The following is a 16,710-nucleotide window of genomic DNA, read 5'->3' as shown; positions in this document are numbered from 1 at the left end:
CATATTTATTGCATTTTCTGCTGTTTGCTGCAAAAAAGAAAAAAAATATATACTTGTTTCCCCATCTTTCCTGACCTAGAGTAGTCCAAATACAGGATTTGCTGTATTTTGGACTTTTGGAAAGGTCCTGTGTTGCCCATTTCCTTTCTTGGATAAAAGGAGGCTTCTTTTTTCACCAGTGGCAGTGGGGAGCTTGGAGCAGCCTATCTATCCCTGGAGGTGTGCTCCCAGCATAAGAATCTGGTAGTCTATTGGCCGTTTTGGGCCAATTTTTAGCTGTTTCAAGTCCCCCTGTATAATTTTGCGCATAGCGTAGCATCGGACAGCGCTGCTCAATTAGGTTTAAACAATTCTCGGCTCCACAAAGTATGCCCTTCACTTTTTCCCTTAGAACTGATCTAGTTCGCATAATAAACACCCTATTCCCACTCTAAAGCCTGGCACTTGCTCACTGAAGCAATTCTAGAAGTCAGCACTAAAAAATTAAAAGCACTACACCCTCACAAACTTCCCTTGAGTACTTTGTTCCCCATTGGCCCTTTTTTTCAATTATAAAGGAATTCCCAATACTATTGTAGCATGCCCAAAGGTCAGTTGTCAATTTCCTCTCGGTCCAGCTGGTGAATATGGGAATCTTGAGGCAATGTTACAACTGGCTCATGTACACAGACAACCCTCTCCTCCTCCCAACAAATTCCAACACGTGAGAGATGCAACCATATAGCCAAACTGGAGGCTAAGCTCTCTCAACTCAGTACTGGCGTAACCAGTCAGGAGGAGAAGGAAACCACACTCACTAGAATTCCAGTCTCACATAGACCTACCACGACAGCAAACCAAACACAAACACACAAAAACATACTTGGAGGCTCTAAATAAAAATTTGCCTAAGCAGCAGAGACCTCCAAAGCAGACACCCAAGCAACCGCTACCCCAAAACAAACACATAGCTCACAAAGCCAGTGTGCCGAACAGTCATAGCCCTTAAGGCTAAACAACACACCTGATGCACTTGTAATACGCGACTATCATCAGGCACACTGACGTCCCACTCACCAGGCTGAACAAGGAGGTCACGGTGAGCTGCCTGTCGGGCGCTAGGATCCGCCACACAACACAAGCACTCAGGTCACTCCAAGGCAAGGACATGACTCTGTCATTGTCCATGCTGGTGTGAATGACCTGAGACGTACCTCCCTGGACTACAAGGAGAGAGGAGCATGTAACCCAGGCCGGTATGACCCCGACCTTGAGTAGCATCTTACCCTCACCAAGAATGCCACAATATGAAGACAAGATGATCAATTTCAACAATTTGACTTAAGTATTGGTGTCACTCAAAGGGGATCCAATGCCTGTCTGCCTGGGATGACATGCTCGACAAGCCACAATGCTTCGCTAGGGACGGCTTGCACCCGTCACCCCTGGGCTTTTGGATATTGGCAAAGGCTCTTGCCACTCCCATAGTGCCCCACCTCCATAGGTATCACAAGGGATAAGAAACTAAGTAATGCTATTCAACGCCAGAAGTCTAAACCTCAAGATGCACGCAGTCAAAACTCTCATTAGCATGGAGAACATAGATATCTGTGCAGATATCTGTGCAGTAACAGAAACCTGGTTCACTCGGGATATCCACATTCCTTCACCATCCCCAGTCAAAGAAACCACTGTGAAAAGCTTTTCAAAAGCAAACTTCATGTCACTCAAGACTGAGAAGGGAAGTTTTAAAGCCCCCACGCTAAAGGATAACGCTGTCCAAGCTGCAATATCCTTTACCAAAGCACTAAAACGGACAGCTACAAGAATGCATGGATCGTGCTACCCCAAACAAAACCAAGACTCACTCCTCCAAGAAAAGGAAACCAGTCTGGTGGACCCTGCCTTAAACAAGCTATACAATAGGAGGAAACTAGTACAGAAGAGAGTAAAATCCCAAGAAGACAAGACATCCCAGATCATTATCAGCAAGAAACTACCTTCCCTCATAAAATCATCCAAAGCTAGTTTTGAAAGAAGACTCAAATAACCACAGGGCATTCTTTAGCTATGTCATGAATCTAAGTGGCAATTCTAAGATCTGCTCAGAGTGAGTGCAGAATGGCACAAAATATACTGAACCGACCGATATAGCCAATATCCTGGCAGACAGGCTCAGTGCAAACTTCACCCCCCTCACCCCCAAAAGGGTCCATAACTATACCAGAAGAATGTAGTGCCCCTGAAATCACAGCCACTTCAGATTAAAACAGCCCTCTCCAAAACGCAGCATCAATGGGACCGGACGGTGTCCCAGGCTGCATCATACACAAGCTCAAAGATGAACTAACCCCTCACCTGTGTTTAAACTCAGCCTCTCCACAGGCTATGTGCCCACAGAGTGGCACACAGCAGCGGTTATTCTACTCCACAAAGGTGGAGCCACAATGGACCCTGGAAATAATTGCCCTACAAGCCTGACTAGCTTGGTCTGCAACATAATGGATCTCATTAAACAGACATTGGGAACCTCCAAACACTGGACCCCACCCAGTTTGGTTTTAAGGGAAGATAATGCCTCCTAAACCTGGTGGACTTGGAGACAGTTACCAAGGTTATAGATGAGAGAAAGGTGGACCATACAGCCTACCTAGACCTCACAAAGGCCTTAGACACCATTCCCAGTTTTATAGACTGGCTCACCAGCCTGAACATAACCCCCTACATCATGAGATGGGTTGCCAACTGGCTCACGGACAGAACCCACATGGTAAGAGTTGCAGGAGCTTGGTCTGACTAAGCCTGTTACAAGTGGCATTCCCCTGGGCTCAGTCCTATTACCCCTCCTGTTCGGCATATACTTCCCAGAGGTACAGGCAAGCACAGGAGGACTGTGGGTGACCAAGTTCGCAGACTAGGGGCTATAACCGACTCTCCGGCTGACATAGACATCCTCCAAAAGGGTCTCACTGAGACAGATACCTGGTGTCAAAACCATGGCCTCAAGCTAAATGCCAAAAAGTGCATAGTTATCCACTTTGGAAAAAAACAAAGTACCCACAAACTACCACACAGGTGTTAGCCCCTAACTATGGAAGACTTAATAAGGAATCTGGGGACCAAAGTAGATAGTAACCTCTCCTTTGATAATCACATTGCCAAAGTGGTGAGAAAATCCTTCTATGTGGCCCACCTAATCACAAAAGGGTTTGCATCCAGATCGAAAGAGGTGATTCGGCCCCACTAAGCATCACTCATCAGACCCATCATAGAGTACAATGCCCCATCTGGGATATACCTTACAAGACACCTGCAACAACTGGAAAGACCACAGAAGTATCTCACCAAGAGGATCACTGGCCTCAAGCAGATGCCCTATGCAACTCGACTGAAGAACTCCAGCTGTACTCGGGTGCATACCGCCTACTCAGAGGTGATCTCTGCGGCTCTGCCCGATATACAAGGCCATGTCCAACCTAGAACTGATGGACATGCTCCACCTGAAGAAAACCATATCCGCTTGAGCCACACGCTCCAGGGATCTAAACCTCACTACAACAATAATAGGACGAGCTGGAGAAATAAGTTCCTGTCCCAGAGACTCCCCATGCTCTGGAACAAGATTCCAATCTACATTAGACAGAGCTCCTTGCTAACCCTCTTCAAGAGGGACCTTGACGAGTGGATGGGAAACAAAGTTTACTCCAGGAATCACTTCAATGGCTCTGCTGGACAGGGACAGAGGCACATGGAACCTAAGGGGCCAGCGAAAGTCACAGTCTGGCTAGGCTTATAAATGCCTTCGGGCAGATAGCCTACCTATGCCCTCCCCTTCCTCTGTGACAGAGTTCGAAGGTGAGAAACTGAGCTCAAAAGGCATATCCAACCATACCCAACAAACCAAAAAAACATTTAAATATCTTTTTTCAAAACAGAGTGCAGCCAGCCAAGTCCTGAAATCAGGCACGCAACATTAAACTGCATGAAACACTGACATAATAATGCTTTTTAAACTGCCCACATTTTATGCTTCCATTGTAGCCTGAAAACAGCACAGTTAGTGGCCCAATAAAGTGAATATGGTCATTTTCAAGTGGCATCTTTTGTTCAGTTTTTTTACTTTTTAATTTTCAATTTTGTTTATGCAAGGTTACTTTCCTTAGATCATTTGCTCATGATGGTTACTTGTTCGATAGATGTCCAAAAGGTACACGAGGACCAGAACAGAGGATGCATTGTAGGCAAGGCATGACTCATCTGTATGCAGCCTTAAAAGACCCAATACAAGGATAAGGCTACGAGGTGGTTGAGACAGGGCTCATTTTACACCATGTAATCTTATGGTGAGGAATCTCCGCCATCCAAATGTTGGCTAAACCTGCAGAAGTACATTATGAGAGGGGCATTGTACTCAATGATTTCTCTTTCAAGAGCAGAGTACAGGTGAGTAATGACAGGTTGGTTTGGATGTGGATTTCACATCTCTTCTGAATGTGTCTTGGTGAGATCTGCACCCAATTTCCAATATGTGAACTTGGTCAGCCAGAGGCATTTCATATTAGCCTTGACCTCCGAGTAGAGCTCTATCACAGTCATAGGATGACGTACACAGTGTAATAGATGAACCCCCCCCACCCACCCAAGATCAGCATCACCTCCCCAACCATTCCACTGTCTCATTACCTGGCTATCTATCCTCACTTATCAAACAGTGTTCATGCCTTTCAGTGTGCATTACCATTTTCTTATTTAGGTTCATAGATAAGTACTAGACTAACTGCCCTTGCGAGACATTTAAGCTTAGTCAATTAACTCCCAAGAGATTCAAACCCTGTACCTTGTGTTTGTAAGGTAAACACCTTCACCATTAGGCCACCCTCTCAACCCCCTACTTTTGCAATTATTACACATTCAACACTGGAGCGCCTTCTGTGTTGAGTCTGCATGTCCTCCCCGTGGTCGAAAAACACGTGCAGAATGGGTGTGGGGCTGGCAGCATAAAAATTGACTGCCAATCATTAGCGGACCAGAGTTCTTCTGTGGCTACCCCTAACCGGGAAAAGCCGAAAGAAAAAAAAAAAAACACACATTCAACACTTATTTCAAATGTTACACCACCAACAGTAACAGCCATCAGGTAAACAAAACAGTCTGACAATGATAACGGACTTGCGATGAATTGCAAGCTTCTCTGCCCAAGAAACTCACTGTCACTGAAACCCACAGTGAAAGAAAATGCATCTGGCAAGTGTTTGAACAAGCTTGCCCTTGGGCTGCTTCCAAACTGTAGGTCCTTGCACAGTTTTAGTACCATGCATGTACGTGTGCTTTGATGCACCATCCTGACTGTACCAAATTATATTCCTTGTGTAATGCAACAGAACATGTTAGAATGGGTTTTAAATTGGTAGAGCTGAACATTTTTCCAATAAGCAAAACATCTACTGAATAACAAAAAACACACAGACACTATAAAACTCATTGCAATCCAGCAATATCAGTCAGCATGCAAACTCTCTGAAGTCAGTCATCCAAATAATTACACATTGTACAGATAGTTAACTAAGGAATAGTATGCTGCTGGCAAACAACTTTACATTTCAGTATTTCATGTACATATTCAGTGCCCGCTGCCCTTAAAAAAAAAAAAAAAAAAATGCCTATGTTTCATCGGAGAAAAAAAAAAAAAAACATGTATATAGTTGGGAGGCATGTCATGCAGGGCAACCGCAGTGGTGCTTGGTCAGCGTTGCTGCCTCACAGCAAGAGGCCCTCCGGTTCACTCCTCAGCTGGGGTGCCTTCTGTGTGGAGTCACAAGTCCTCCCTGTGGTCATGTGTTTCCTCCAGGTGCTCCGGTTTCCTCCCACATCCCTAAGATGCACTGTAGGTGGACTGGACACTCTAAATTTGCCCTAGGCGTCAGTGCGTGTGCACACCTTCTGTGGAATGCTGGGCACTGGGCTAGCAACTCACACCATAAAACTCCACTGCCAATCATGAGGTGATGGACTGTGGCGACCCCTAACTGGGAAAAGCCAAAAGGAAAAACACTAATCACCAGTTGTAGCAATTTCAGTGATGAACGCGACTAGCCTTTTATTTCATGTACTGCTTTTCTCACATTTCTTTATGAACTGCTGGTAAAACGGCAATCCCATGTAATGGATACCTGTTCTACAGGTCTTTAAAATAGCACGAGAAAGGGACTGTAAGCTCATTTTGAACAGTGCAATTATTTAAAAACTTGTTTTAAAAAGGTATGCTGGACAAGAGATTGAGATATATGAAAGCAGGCAATGGGGACACAAGGTTATTACTAGAACTCATGATTATGAAATGAAATGTTAAACCCTTAACAGTGACACATACTTAAAAAACCTTGGAAGTACAGCAAACATACAAAAAAACTGATAACGCATTATGTGAACTAGAGGACAAACGTGATATAACATTGTCCGAGTACAACATTAACACACACTCCTAGCCTTGTTACAGAGATGCTCTTGTCCCCCCCTTAAGGCACACTGCAAGTGCAGTAGGTACCAAAGCAGTATCGCCTTTTGTTCTGGATACAGCATTTAATTCCATCGTTCAGAGTCGTAAATCTCATGACAGACTCTTGTATCCAGGACCGTTGGTAAGCTTCTGAGCCCCCCCCCCCAAGCCTTTGTGTGTTTGGGGAAGCCTTCTAGCTGACCAGTGGGAGTGGTAAGCACTAGGTAACCTATCTACCACAGGAGTGGTTTCTGGCCCAGAAATTATAGTTCATTGGCCATTTGGGAAGCTTTTCCATCTCTGTCAACCTTCTGATTTAAAAGTCTGTCTCCGCGCTCGTTTCATACTACTAGTCTAGTCCAGGTACAAATTTGCTGTATCCAGGACTCTTTTTAAGCTTCTGAGCCCCCCCAAGGCTTTCCGTGTTGGAGGGAAGCTTTCTAGCTCATCAGTGGGAGTGGTAAGCATCAGGTAGCCTACCTACCACAAGAGGAGTGGTCCCTGGCCTAGAAATTGTAGCATTTGGGCAGCCCCCCCCCCCCATCACTCTAACATTCTGGTTTAAAAGAAGCACTTGCGCTCGTTTTCCACCTTTGCTCTAACTAGCCTAGTCCAGATACAGAGTTGCTGTATCCAGGACTGTTGGTAAGCTTCTGAGCCCCGCAAGCCTGTCTGTGTTGGAAGAAAGCCTTTTAGCTTATTAAGCACTAGGTAGCCTGACTACAACGAGAGGAGAGGTTCTTGGCCCAGGAATTGTAGTTTGACCATTCGGACGAACACTTTCTGCTTTAAAAGACCACATATGAGCTCGATTCCCATCTCTCCTGTAACTAACCTACTGGGTAGCACTATAAAGCCTTAAACTGATACAAGCCTGCTAGCTTAGGAGAGGAGTAATTAAGTATCAGTTTTCTGTACTTTCTTGCTGTACTTAACGGTTTTCCGCCTAAACACAGATTTTCCAGCGTTTGTGATTTAAAAGCTTGTTTTTTTTTTTTTTCATATTGTACTTATTTGACTGCCCGCACTTTAAAAAGTTTTTTGTTTAACTGTTGTAGGCTACACAATAGCCTCTTCTGATTGTTTGTAGTAGTTTTAAAGCTGTTTTAAGTGTATTTTTTTACTGTTTTTACCTTATCTTTTCAAAAAAAAAAAAAAAAAAAAAAAATTCCTCGTTTCCCACCTTTCTAAGCTAGTATAGTCCAGTTTTCTGGCTAGTGCCGAATTCAGGGCTGTTACAAGCTTCTGAGTTGCCCATACCTTACTTTGTTAGAAGAGTTTCTCTGTTCACCTGTGAAAGGGATGCTTTTAGCAACCTATTTGTCCCTGGAGGAGTGGCTCCAGCCCAGAAGTTAGTACTGCATTGGCCATTTTGGGCTAATTTCTCTTTCATTTCCCAACAATAACCGCATTTGCACGGGTTTGAGCACCAGGCAACACCGGTTCGTTACGGTTAAATTATTCCCAGCTCCACTAAGTCTCCTCTTCAGTTTTTCCCTTGAAACTAGTCTCTCAACCTAAAGCACCCAGAAAGCATCTTACAGCCCAGCACTTGCTCAGACCTAATAGCAAGCACTAATATACCCCAACGCAGATTGCCCAGCAGGACAAGGCTCTTTATTCACCCCTCACCAACCAAGTGACTAAGCAGCTCACCATACTATTCAGGCTCCAGTCCAGCTGGTGAATCTGGCTATCCTGAGGCAATGTTGCAACTGCCTCATGTACACAGACAACTCTCTCCTCCTACCACAAAACACTAACAATATGCAAGAGATGCAATTATAGAGCCAAACTGGAAGCTAAGCTGTCTCCACCCAAGACTGGAACAGACAGTCAAGAGAAGGTTAACACTTGCACCACACCTCCAGTCGCACACAGACCTACTAAAACAGCACCGGCAAATGTACACAAAAATCATACTCAAGAGGCTCTAAAAAGCCTGCAAAAGCATCAGAGACCTCCAAAGCAGAAAACCAAACATGCACTTCCCATCACAAACCAGACAACACAAAAAAAACACACAATAAGTGTGCCACACAATCATAGCCCTTAAGGTGAAATAATATACCTAAAACACTAGTAATAGGTGACTCTATAGTCAGGCACACTGACATCCCACTCACTAGGCTGGACAAGCAGGTGGTTACTGTTAAGCTGCCTGTCAGGAGCCAGAATCCACCACATAACACAAGCACTCAGGTAACTCTAGAACAAGTACAAATATGACTCATTGTTCATGTTGGTGTGAATGACCCGAGACGTACCTCCCTGGACTACATGAAGAGACAGAAGAGCTCTCATCATGCAGCCCAGGCTGATATGACCCTGACCCCGAGTAGTATCCTGCCCTCACCAACAATGATACCTCAGTATAAAGAAAAAAAAATCAACAATTGGCTAAGCTTCTGGTGTCATTCAAAGGGGATCCAGTGCGTCAGCCTGGGAACAACATGCTTGACAAGCCCCATTGCTTCACAATAGACGGCTTGCGCCCATCACCCCTAGGGTTTTGAATACTGGCCAAGGCTCTTGCTGCCCCCATAGTGTCTTTTAAGCAAGGCTCAAAAGTCAAACCCACCTCCATAAACAGCACAATAAACAAAAACCGAGGGGTATGCTACTCGACGCCAGGAATATAAATCTCAAAATCCACGCTCAAAGCACTCCTCAGTATGGAGAACATCTACATCTGTGCAGTAACTGAAACCCGGTTCAAGGTTCTGGAGAGCACCCCAGCACTACCAGGCTACAACTGACATGCGGGAGGACAGAGATTAACAACTGCAATGTGCCGTGAGAGGGAGCAGAAACGTTATACACACGTTCTATTTATAATCTGTCTAATCTTTTTGTGCAATTACCTTGTGTTTTGGTGACATTCACATATAATTACTGTTATACATATGTTTTCTGTATTTAGGGTTATTCAAGTGACAGTCTGTACATCATACATCTGTTGGAGAAAAGTGGGAGACCCTACTTGTCACATCACTGCAAATTTTACTAGCATGTCTGTTAAAAAATAATTAACTAGAGGGGATGCATGCTCATGCAAGCTACTGTCACCAGACTCCCATATTACCACTACTCTAAGTTATCTGAAAACTCTACGCAAAAGAACTGAAAGCCTTCACTGGTTTGGAGCTGAGGAGTACAAATTACGGAGTTCCTAACAAAAAACACACTTGAACAACTTCTGAGACATGAAATCCTTTCTCCTGTCAACCTGCCAAACAGAGAAAGATCTGTTTTTGTAAAATGCAAATAAGATAAAAATGTCGAAGGAAGCTTGGGCTCAGTAGAACATCCTATACCAAAAAATCCCTCCCTGCAGTTTTAAAGCCATCTGTACTACAAGCAACCAGCATCAAATGTGTAAACAGGTTACTCGACACAAAAGCAAAAATTAGATTTTGCATTTAAAATTAATAGATCAAAGCGTGTAACAAAAAATTTACAGCACAAAGCTGTGCATTGTTAAAAATCACCTTTGTTGCTTTCGGGGGAGGGTGGCTGCTAACTTACAACATACTGTAAGTAATAGTGGGAAGTTCTGCCAAACTCATAATATAACAAATAGTTCGATATACAAAACTTCATGTCAAGATCTTTAAGTTGGGCAGGTCTGGGCTTATAATAGCATATGATTACTGTTATACGTATTCATAGTGGTCCTTTAAGGTAATTGTTCTGCACGAAAAAAATTTATATATATTGTGGCACTAATGCTTTTTCGTTTGCTGCACCACTGACTGCCTTCATCCATCTCCCATTCCCTCATGTGATCAGAAAATTGACTTGAGGGTATTACTGTCTGCGACAGCAGCATAACACTATTGAAATAATAAATCCCAGCAATTTATTGGTCCGACCCCACAAGAGACAGATGCTTTAGCACTAGCAACGGAACCCTTTTGGGGGCAGGCAAACTACAAGAATACATAAAAGTTCCTTTTTAAACTGCTTTTGCAAGAACTACAAAACATATCAGCTCGCCTGCCGGTAACAGGTCAAAAACTTATTTCTCTTCCCGAGGCTTACATCTCACACAGACTTCTTATTCCATCCCACCCCTGATCCACTACGATTAATTGTCTACACAGACTGTGTGCGGTGCCAAAGTCTAGGACACCAGCTCCATAGTGCGGTGCCAAAGTCTAGGACACCAGCTCCATAGTGCGGTGCCAAAGTCTAGGACACCAGCTCCATAGTGCGGTGCCAAAGTCTAGGACACCAGCTCCATGGTGCGGTGCCAAAGTCTAGGACACCAGCTCCATGGTGCGGTGCCAAAGTCTAGGACACCAGCTCCATGGTGCGGTGCCAAAGTCTAGGACACCAGCTCCATGGTGCGGTGCCAAAGTCTAGGACACCACCTCCATAGTGCGGTGCCAAAGTCTAGGACACCACCTCCATAGTGCGGTGCCAAAGTCTAGGACACCACCTCCATGGTGCGGTGCCAAAGTCTAGGACACCACCTCCATGGTGCGGTGCCAAAGTCTAGGACACCAGCTCCATAGCGCGGTTCTCTCACGTCTGTGTTAATACTTGAAGCTCTGATAAAGTACAGAAGCATGCATACATGTCAACTATACAGATTTTAAATGTCCGGATTTTGGCCTCATACCTTTTTTAAATAAAAATTGTAGTTCTCTGGTAAGTTAGTGGTAAATCATTAACGATCGAAGTTATAAAATAACGACATACATTCGAGTCTCAGACTTCGTTTCCTTAAGAGCAATATTTAAAAGTTGTCCCTATTTTTGGACCTCCGTCCCACTTTCATTTAAAGCTTTGTACAGATTTCTTGCTCCAAGAGGTATGGAAACGCGTCATTGTTGTACTTAAAGAAAAATAAAATAAGTACTCGATAGGTAACAACAACTCGAAAGGTATCCCTACCCGACGATTGAGATTATCGCCCTATACATAAGGCTGGCCATGGGTGATGGCTTGTGTGCCCCTTCAGGGGCAACAGTCCTGTGATACATAACTTATATTGCTGCCTGGGTAACTTCATAACTTCAGGGAAAGAAATGCTCGCCAAGTCAACTAATCAGAGAAATGCACTTTATCGTTTATTTAAACCGGTTATCTTTAAACCTATGTGACCGTTTTCCAGGAGCCTTTACTCAGCAAGAAATACTAAAAATACCTCAAAGCTTGCATTTGCACATAATCGCGCTGGCGACTTGTTGATCCATGCTAAGGACATCTGGCGATGATGGAAGGGGGGGCAACCCTGATAGCGTACTTTACATTTTTTCTTTTTTAATGCATGCTGTTTCATAACTGGTTGTAGCCCGTGAAGTTGTATGCCAAAAATCTGTGTCCGCACATGGGATATACGCTGGGGAAACTGCCACTTTTGCTATATGGATCTCGTTACATACTGCAAAGTGGTACGGTTAAAAACAGGGGCCAAAAGGAGCGCCCCTGTCATATCCTAAATCCACCATTTAAGGGAGATAATTACTAAATGCATTTTCTTCAAAGAAGCAAGTTCAAAGTATAACATACGGACTTAGACATACGAGCGAAAGGCAGTATAAAAAGGGGGTGGCGTGCACCCATTACAGCCTAAATCCGCAGATCACACTGATGTAAGAGGAGCAATAATCAGAACATCCCCGATTTGGGACTCGGTACCTTCATTCATTTTATGTACTTGCGTTTGCTGAGGAGTCGGTGAGGACTAACAGACAGTCCGCCTTGCTTATTACTGTAAGTGCACAGCAAAGCCCAGTCGTTATCACCTGGTTGGCTCGTCCCTCTTGGACGGCAATACTGAAAAAGATATGCTACTTCCGGTTCATTAAGCTTACAGACCAAACATTACTAAAATAAAACTATAAATACGTACATACCCATCCTGCATGCATTTACACAAAAACAAACGGCTTCCACCCTAAACTAGCCTTACAAGCTCAGAAATTGGCGCCAAGGTAAAACACAGCCCTTTTGAGTTGACTTTGCCACACTGGTCCACTTACAGGGGCGGAATTACATTCCTGCTTGCAATATTTCAGCAACCTAACCATGTGCTATTCAACTAAATAAAATAAATACTTACTTTTTGCAACAAAAACGCTGTTTTTCAATCACTGAAACGACTGCCAAAGACCAACATCAAGTAATGCCAGCAGAGAAAACAGAAGCAGGGGAAGGACAACGAAGTAGTGACGTCATACAATGGGTGTATCTATCCCTTTTCTCTGCTGAATGTAAATGTGGTGATGTCAGTCTGGAGGGAGGGAGCATTAATACAACCTACTTCAGAAATTCTGAGCACACTTAATAGTCAGTAGTATCATTCATCCCTGATTGTGTATAGACTTCTATTATTTATTTTATTTTTTTATTTAACATCTGTTTACCAGCATAGTCTGACTGGATGACTAGTTTCCATTTTCAGCAGAGTCCCCGGGAGAAAAGCTCCACAAAAATTAGAGTAATAAGTCATACATGATAACAAATAGGAGGTAGCACAGAATAGGCCAAGGAAAACAGTTTAAAACAATACATGGCCATAGTTCGTTGAAGGTTGTGCGTCAGGGCTGGCAACTCGGCACGTAAAAAATCTACTGCCAATCATTAGCGGACCAGAGTTCCGCTGTGGCGACTCCTAACCGGGAAAAGCCGAAAGTCACAACAACAACATGGTCATGGTACAGATATGTGAGCATAGTTCGTTTGTAGAGTAAACATAAGTACTGCATATGTACCATCGGTTGCATAGTAAACACATGTTTAAAATATTTACAATATGTACAGTTAACATAGGTTGAGCAGTGTCAGAGAACTATATATGTCAGGGCACCGGGAAGTAACAGCCTGTAATAGATAGATAGATCTTATATAGATAGAACACCAGTTAAGCAACTCCTAATAATCTCTTAGGCATTACTCACCCTCCATCCCACAGTAGCAATCAATTGGAACTATGAAGCTGTACGTTCTGACTTTCCCTGCAGCCAACATGGTTAAAATAGGCATCCTGAGCCAATGTTGCAATTGTCTGTTCATTGACAATGACCTGCTCCTTAAAAGGACACTCTCACCTTCCGAAAGAACATTTCTTGCCTCGGAACAAAGCCTCAACATCCAAATTGTAATCCCTCACTCTTTGCGACGTTTCAACAATCTCACCCACTGGATCAACCTCACAGTCCCAGAGTTGCTTGTTTTCATAGGAGTGGACATACAGATATTATGTCCTCCCAGTTTGGAAGCATAGTTGTTGCAGGGATCGGTTAATTCCTTAGTGAAGCATCTTGGCATTTAAATTACTTTTCTGCCATAGCTCCTGTACTTCTCAACATGCATGAAAGTGTGCAAGAAATCAGGACAAAGACTAAAATTACTGGGGGGGGGGGCAAAAATGAAAACATTTTTCACTTAAACTAAACTTAGAAAGTTGATTGAATAACCAGAATTAAGTGTGCATTTCCTAAAGATAAAGTCTGAAACTAAAACATATGTCATTACTTTTAGTAACATCAGAAAAACACCAGTTTATTACAAAAAGATCGAAGTAATGAGGTAGAAATCTAAACTTTCAGTGAAAATCTGGACAGCTGAGAAGAGCTCATGCAACAAAGTCAGTGATCTGTAAGCCATTCAGGGATGCTTTTCTGCTCTGCAGGTTTGTTTAATTTAGTTAGGTAGTAAGACAAAATTTCTTTTGGGGCAGGCATACTCCTCCTTTGTTACCCACTGTGTGTGTGTGTGTATGTATGTATATATATATATATATATATATATATATATATATATATATATATATATATATTTATTTATTTATAATGTGTGTGTATGTGTGTGTGTGTGTGTGTGTGTGTGTGTGTGTGTATTGACAATCTGGTAATCTAGTACATGGAGGTTGTGGGTTGTGTTTACAAAATCCAGGAGTCTCTGTGCCTGTACATTTGGTGTTGTACATGATTCCCAGTTAATAGTGAGGTAATTTGTCACCCATGAGTATTGTATTAGTTTGGATGGTGAGTGTTTCCAGTAAGTTTAAATATATGATATGGGTTTCCTTGGTCTTATAGGGTCCTATATCTTGTAAGGAAGTGGTATTGGATTTTTGCCTATGGTGATTAGAATGTGGAGAAGCTCCAAGCCTTGAGGTATATTTGTTTTTGATGTAAATTGAGACACCTCCACCTTTAGTACCCATCTGTGTAGTGAAGGATCTAAATGTATAGAAGGCATTATAACCTTGCACTGTCACTGTGTTCTCCATATGTCAGTGACTGCATAGACATTGGCATTCTATAAGGTCAGGAGACCTTCTAGGGAGTGAAGTTTTTGTTTCGACTCCTAGCATTGAGCAGTAACACTGTTAGATTTTTTTTATTTTGATTTGCTATTTCGGAATTCATTTCAATTTAACATTACCAAAAAAAAACTATGCAGGGAGGACAATTTTTTAGCTAATATTTGAAAGTCTAGAATGGAGAGGTGCAGATCATCCCTGGTTAAGCAACATGGTCTGTTAACCATATCCTTCCATGCTGACAAATATTGCATCACTTTGGAATGACACCAAAAACTAAGCCAGTTATTAAAGTCAGTCATCTTTTCTTCATATTGTGGCATCAAACTTAGAGAAGGTAAAGTGCTGCTTAAAGGGACACTATCTAGTTTCTGAAATGGCATTTCTGCCTCGGACCGAAGCTCAGACACACGTAGCTAATCACCTCTCTTTGTTTGACATCACTTGCGAGGTTCTCGTAGTCCCACCCACGGCATTAAGTTTCTTTCAAAAACATGCGCAAACCTCTATTCCAGTTCTAGTTTTGTTCGGTTTTTATGCTGTTTCTACATGTATGCAGAATAGTTTTAGCAGCTACTACCTGCTGTTTGCCTGTTACAACACTTTTCATGTTTTTTTTTTCCATTCTTATTCCTACTGCGGCTGCAAATGGAAAAGCACGCACATTGAGAGAAACAACCTTCCTTGATTTGGTGCCTTTTTTCTTTTCCTTACAGCAGTAGTGTTTTTGTTAGGGCAAGGTATACATATACATACACACATGTACCTTATTGTTTGTTGTATAACTGTTACTGCATGGCAGACGATCACACAGTCAGTCGCAAACTACCAGCGCACTTTTTATATGTGTTGAGCCCCTACTAAATTTGTGTTGCGCAGGTCCGTGTATAAATTAAATTGTTCTCTCTCTCTGTATACTCAGCAAATGTGCCGAAACTTAGAAATACTGCTTTTCTGCCCCCCTTTTTTTTCTTCATGTTCTGACAACAATGCAGGTTGTGCTGCATAAAGCCAGGCGCTTAGAGAAAAAGTCATAACGAGAGCTGTTTTCACTTGATGCACGGCAGAGGGTCGCAGTCATTTGCAAACATTGCCGACATTTGATTTTTCAAACTTCATATGCATGTAAAACTTGTTATTCTATCAACCGGGACTTAGAGATACTGCTTTTCTGCTTTTTTTTCTGTTCTGACCACAGTGCAGGCTGGGCTGCATACAGCAAAAGCTGGGCGCTTAGAGAAAACATTCACAACGAAAGCTGTTTTCACCTGATGCATAACTTTTCCTGCATGGAAGACAGTCACACTCGTTTGCCAACTGCCAGCACTCATTTTATACATATTATGTGGGTCAATGCATAAAAGTTTGCTCTCTCCTTTTTTTTTCTTTGTTCTGACCACAATGCAAGCACAAGATTGCACTCATGCATAACTCTCAACTGTACAAGTTTTAACAGACTGTCCAGATTTTTCCCTCATATTTTTGGTCCATTTTTCATAAACTTGTGGTTTTCTGTCAAATCAGTGACAGATCTTTAAAGACTGAAGCGAGAAAATAAATTTGCGTTTCAGACTTCATACCCATCAAAAAATTCATGCTAATGTAAAACCCGTTATTCTAGCAACTTTTGTAGTTTGTAAGAGCAATACGCTTGGGTTACAGTGAATGTCTCCACAAAGGGATTAAAAGGATGGTGATAGCTTCCTGCCCACAAAGACATGACCCACCTTGTGAATTTTGCTGTATGCAGTATGGGTTGCCATTAATGTAACAGTAAACATATGTCTATAATGGTAACCCCAAACTACTGTCTCTTTGTGAAAAGACATACGTTCGCCTTTTGTATTCAAGTGGTGGTTTCATGCAGTCTGACCATGGCACATAAACAATTCTGTTCAGTACGTGTTACACAATATCACACTTAGTAAGTAGAAGCAGAGATGTAGGATGAGCA

General features: G+C 42.7%; 1 long non-coding RNA gene across 1 annotated transcript in view; it reads right to left on the bottom strand.

The window, feature by feature from the left end:
- The window catches only part of LOC122790058, a 65,223-nt gene extending 52,566 nt beyond the window's left edge, over positions 1–12,657 (bottom strand). The window contains exon 1 of the long non-coding RNA XR_006362912.1: positions 12,549–12,657. This is a non-coding gene — a long non-coding RNA (uncharacterized LOC122790058). The remainder of the gene's footprint in view (positions 1–12,548) is intronic.
- Between the last annotated feature and the right edge of the window lie 4,053 nt (positions 12,658–16,710).

This window comes from Protopterus annectens, chromosome 15.part0, assembly GCF_019279795.1.
Source record: "Protopterus annectens isolate FY-2018-M chromosome 15.part0, PAN1.0, whole genome shotgun sequence".
In the NCBI taxonomy this organism is placed as follows: domain Eukaryota; kingdom Metazoa; phylum Chordata; order Ceratodontiformes; family Protopteridae; genus Protopterus; species Protopterus annectens.
This window is presented reverse-complemented; position numbering and strand designations above follow the sequence as displayed.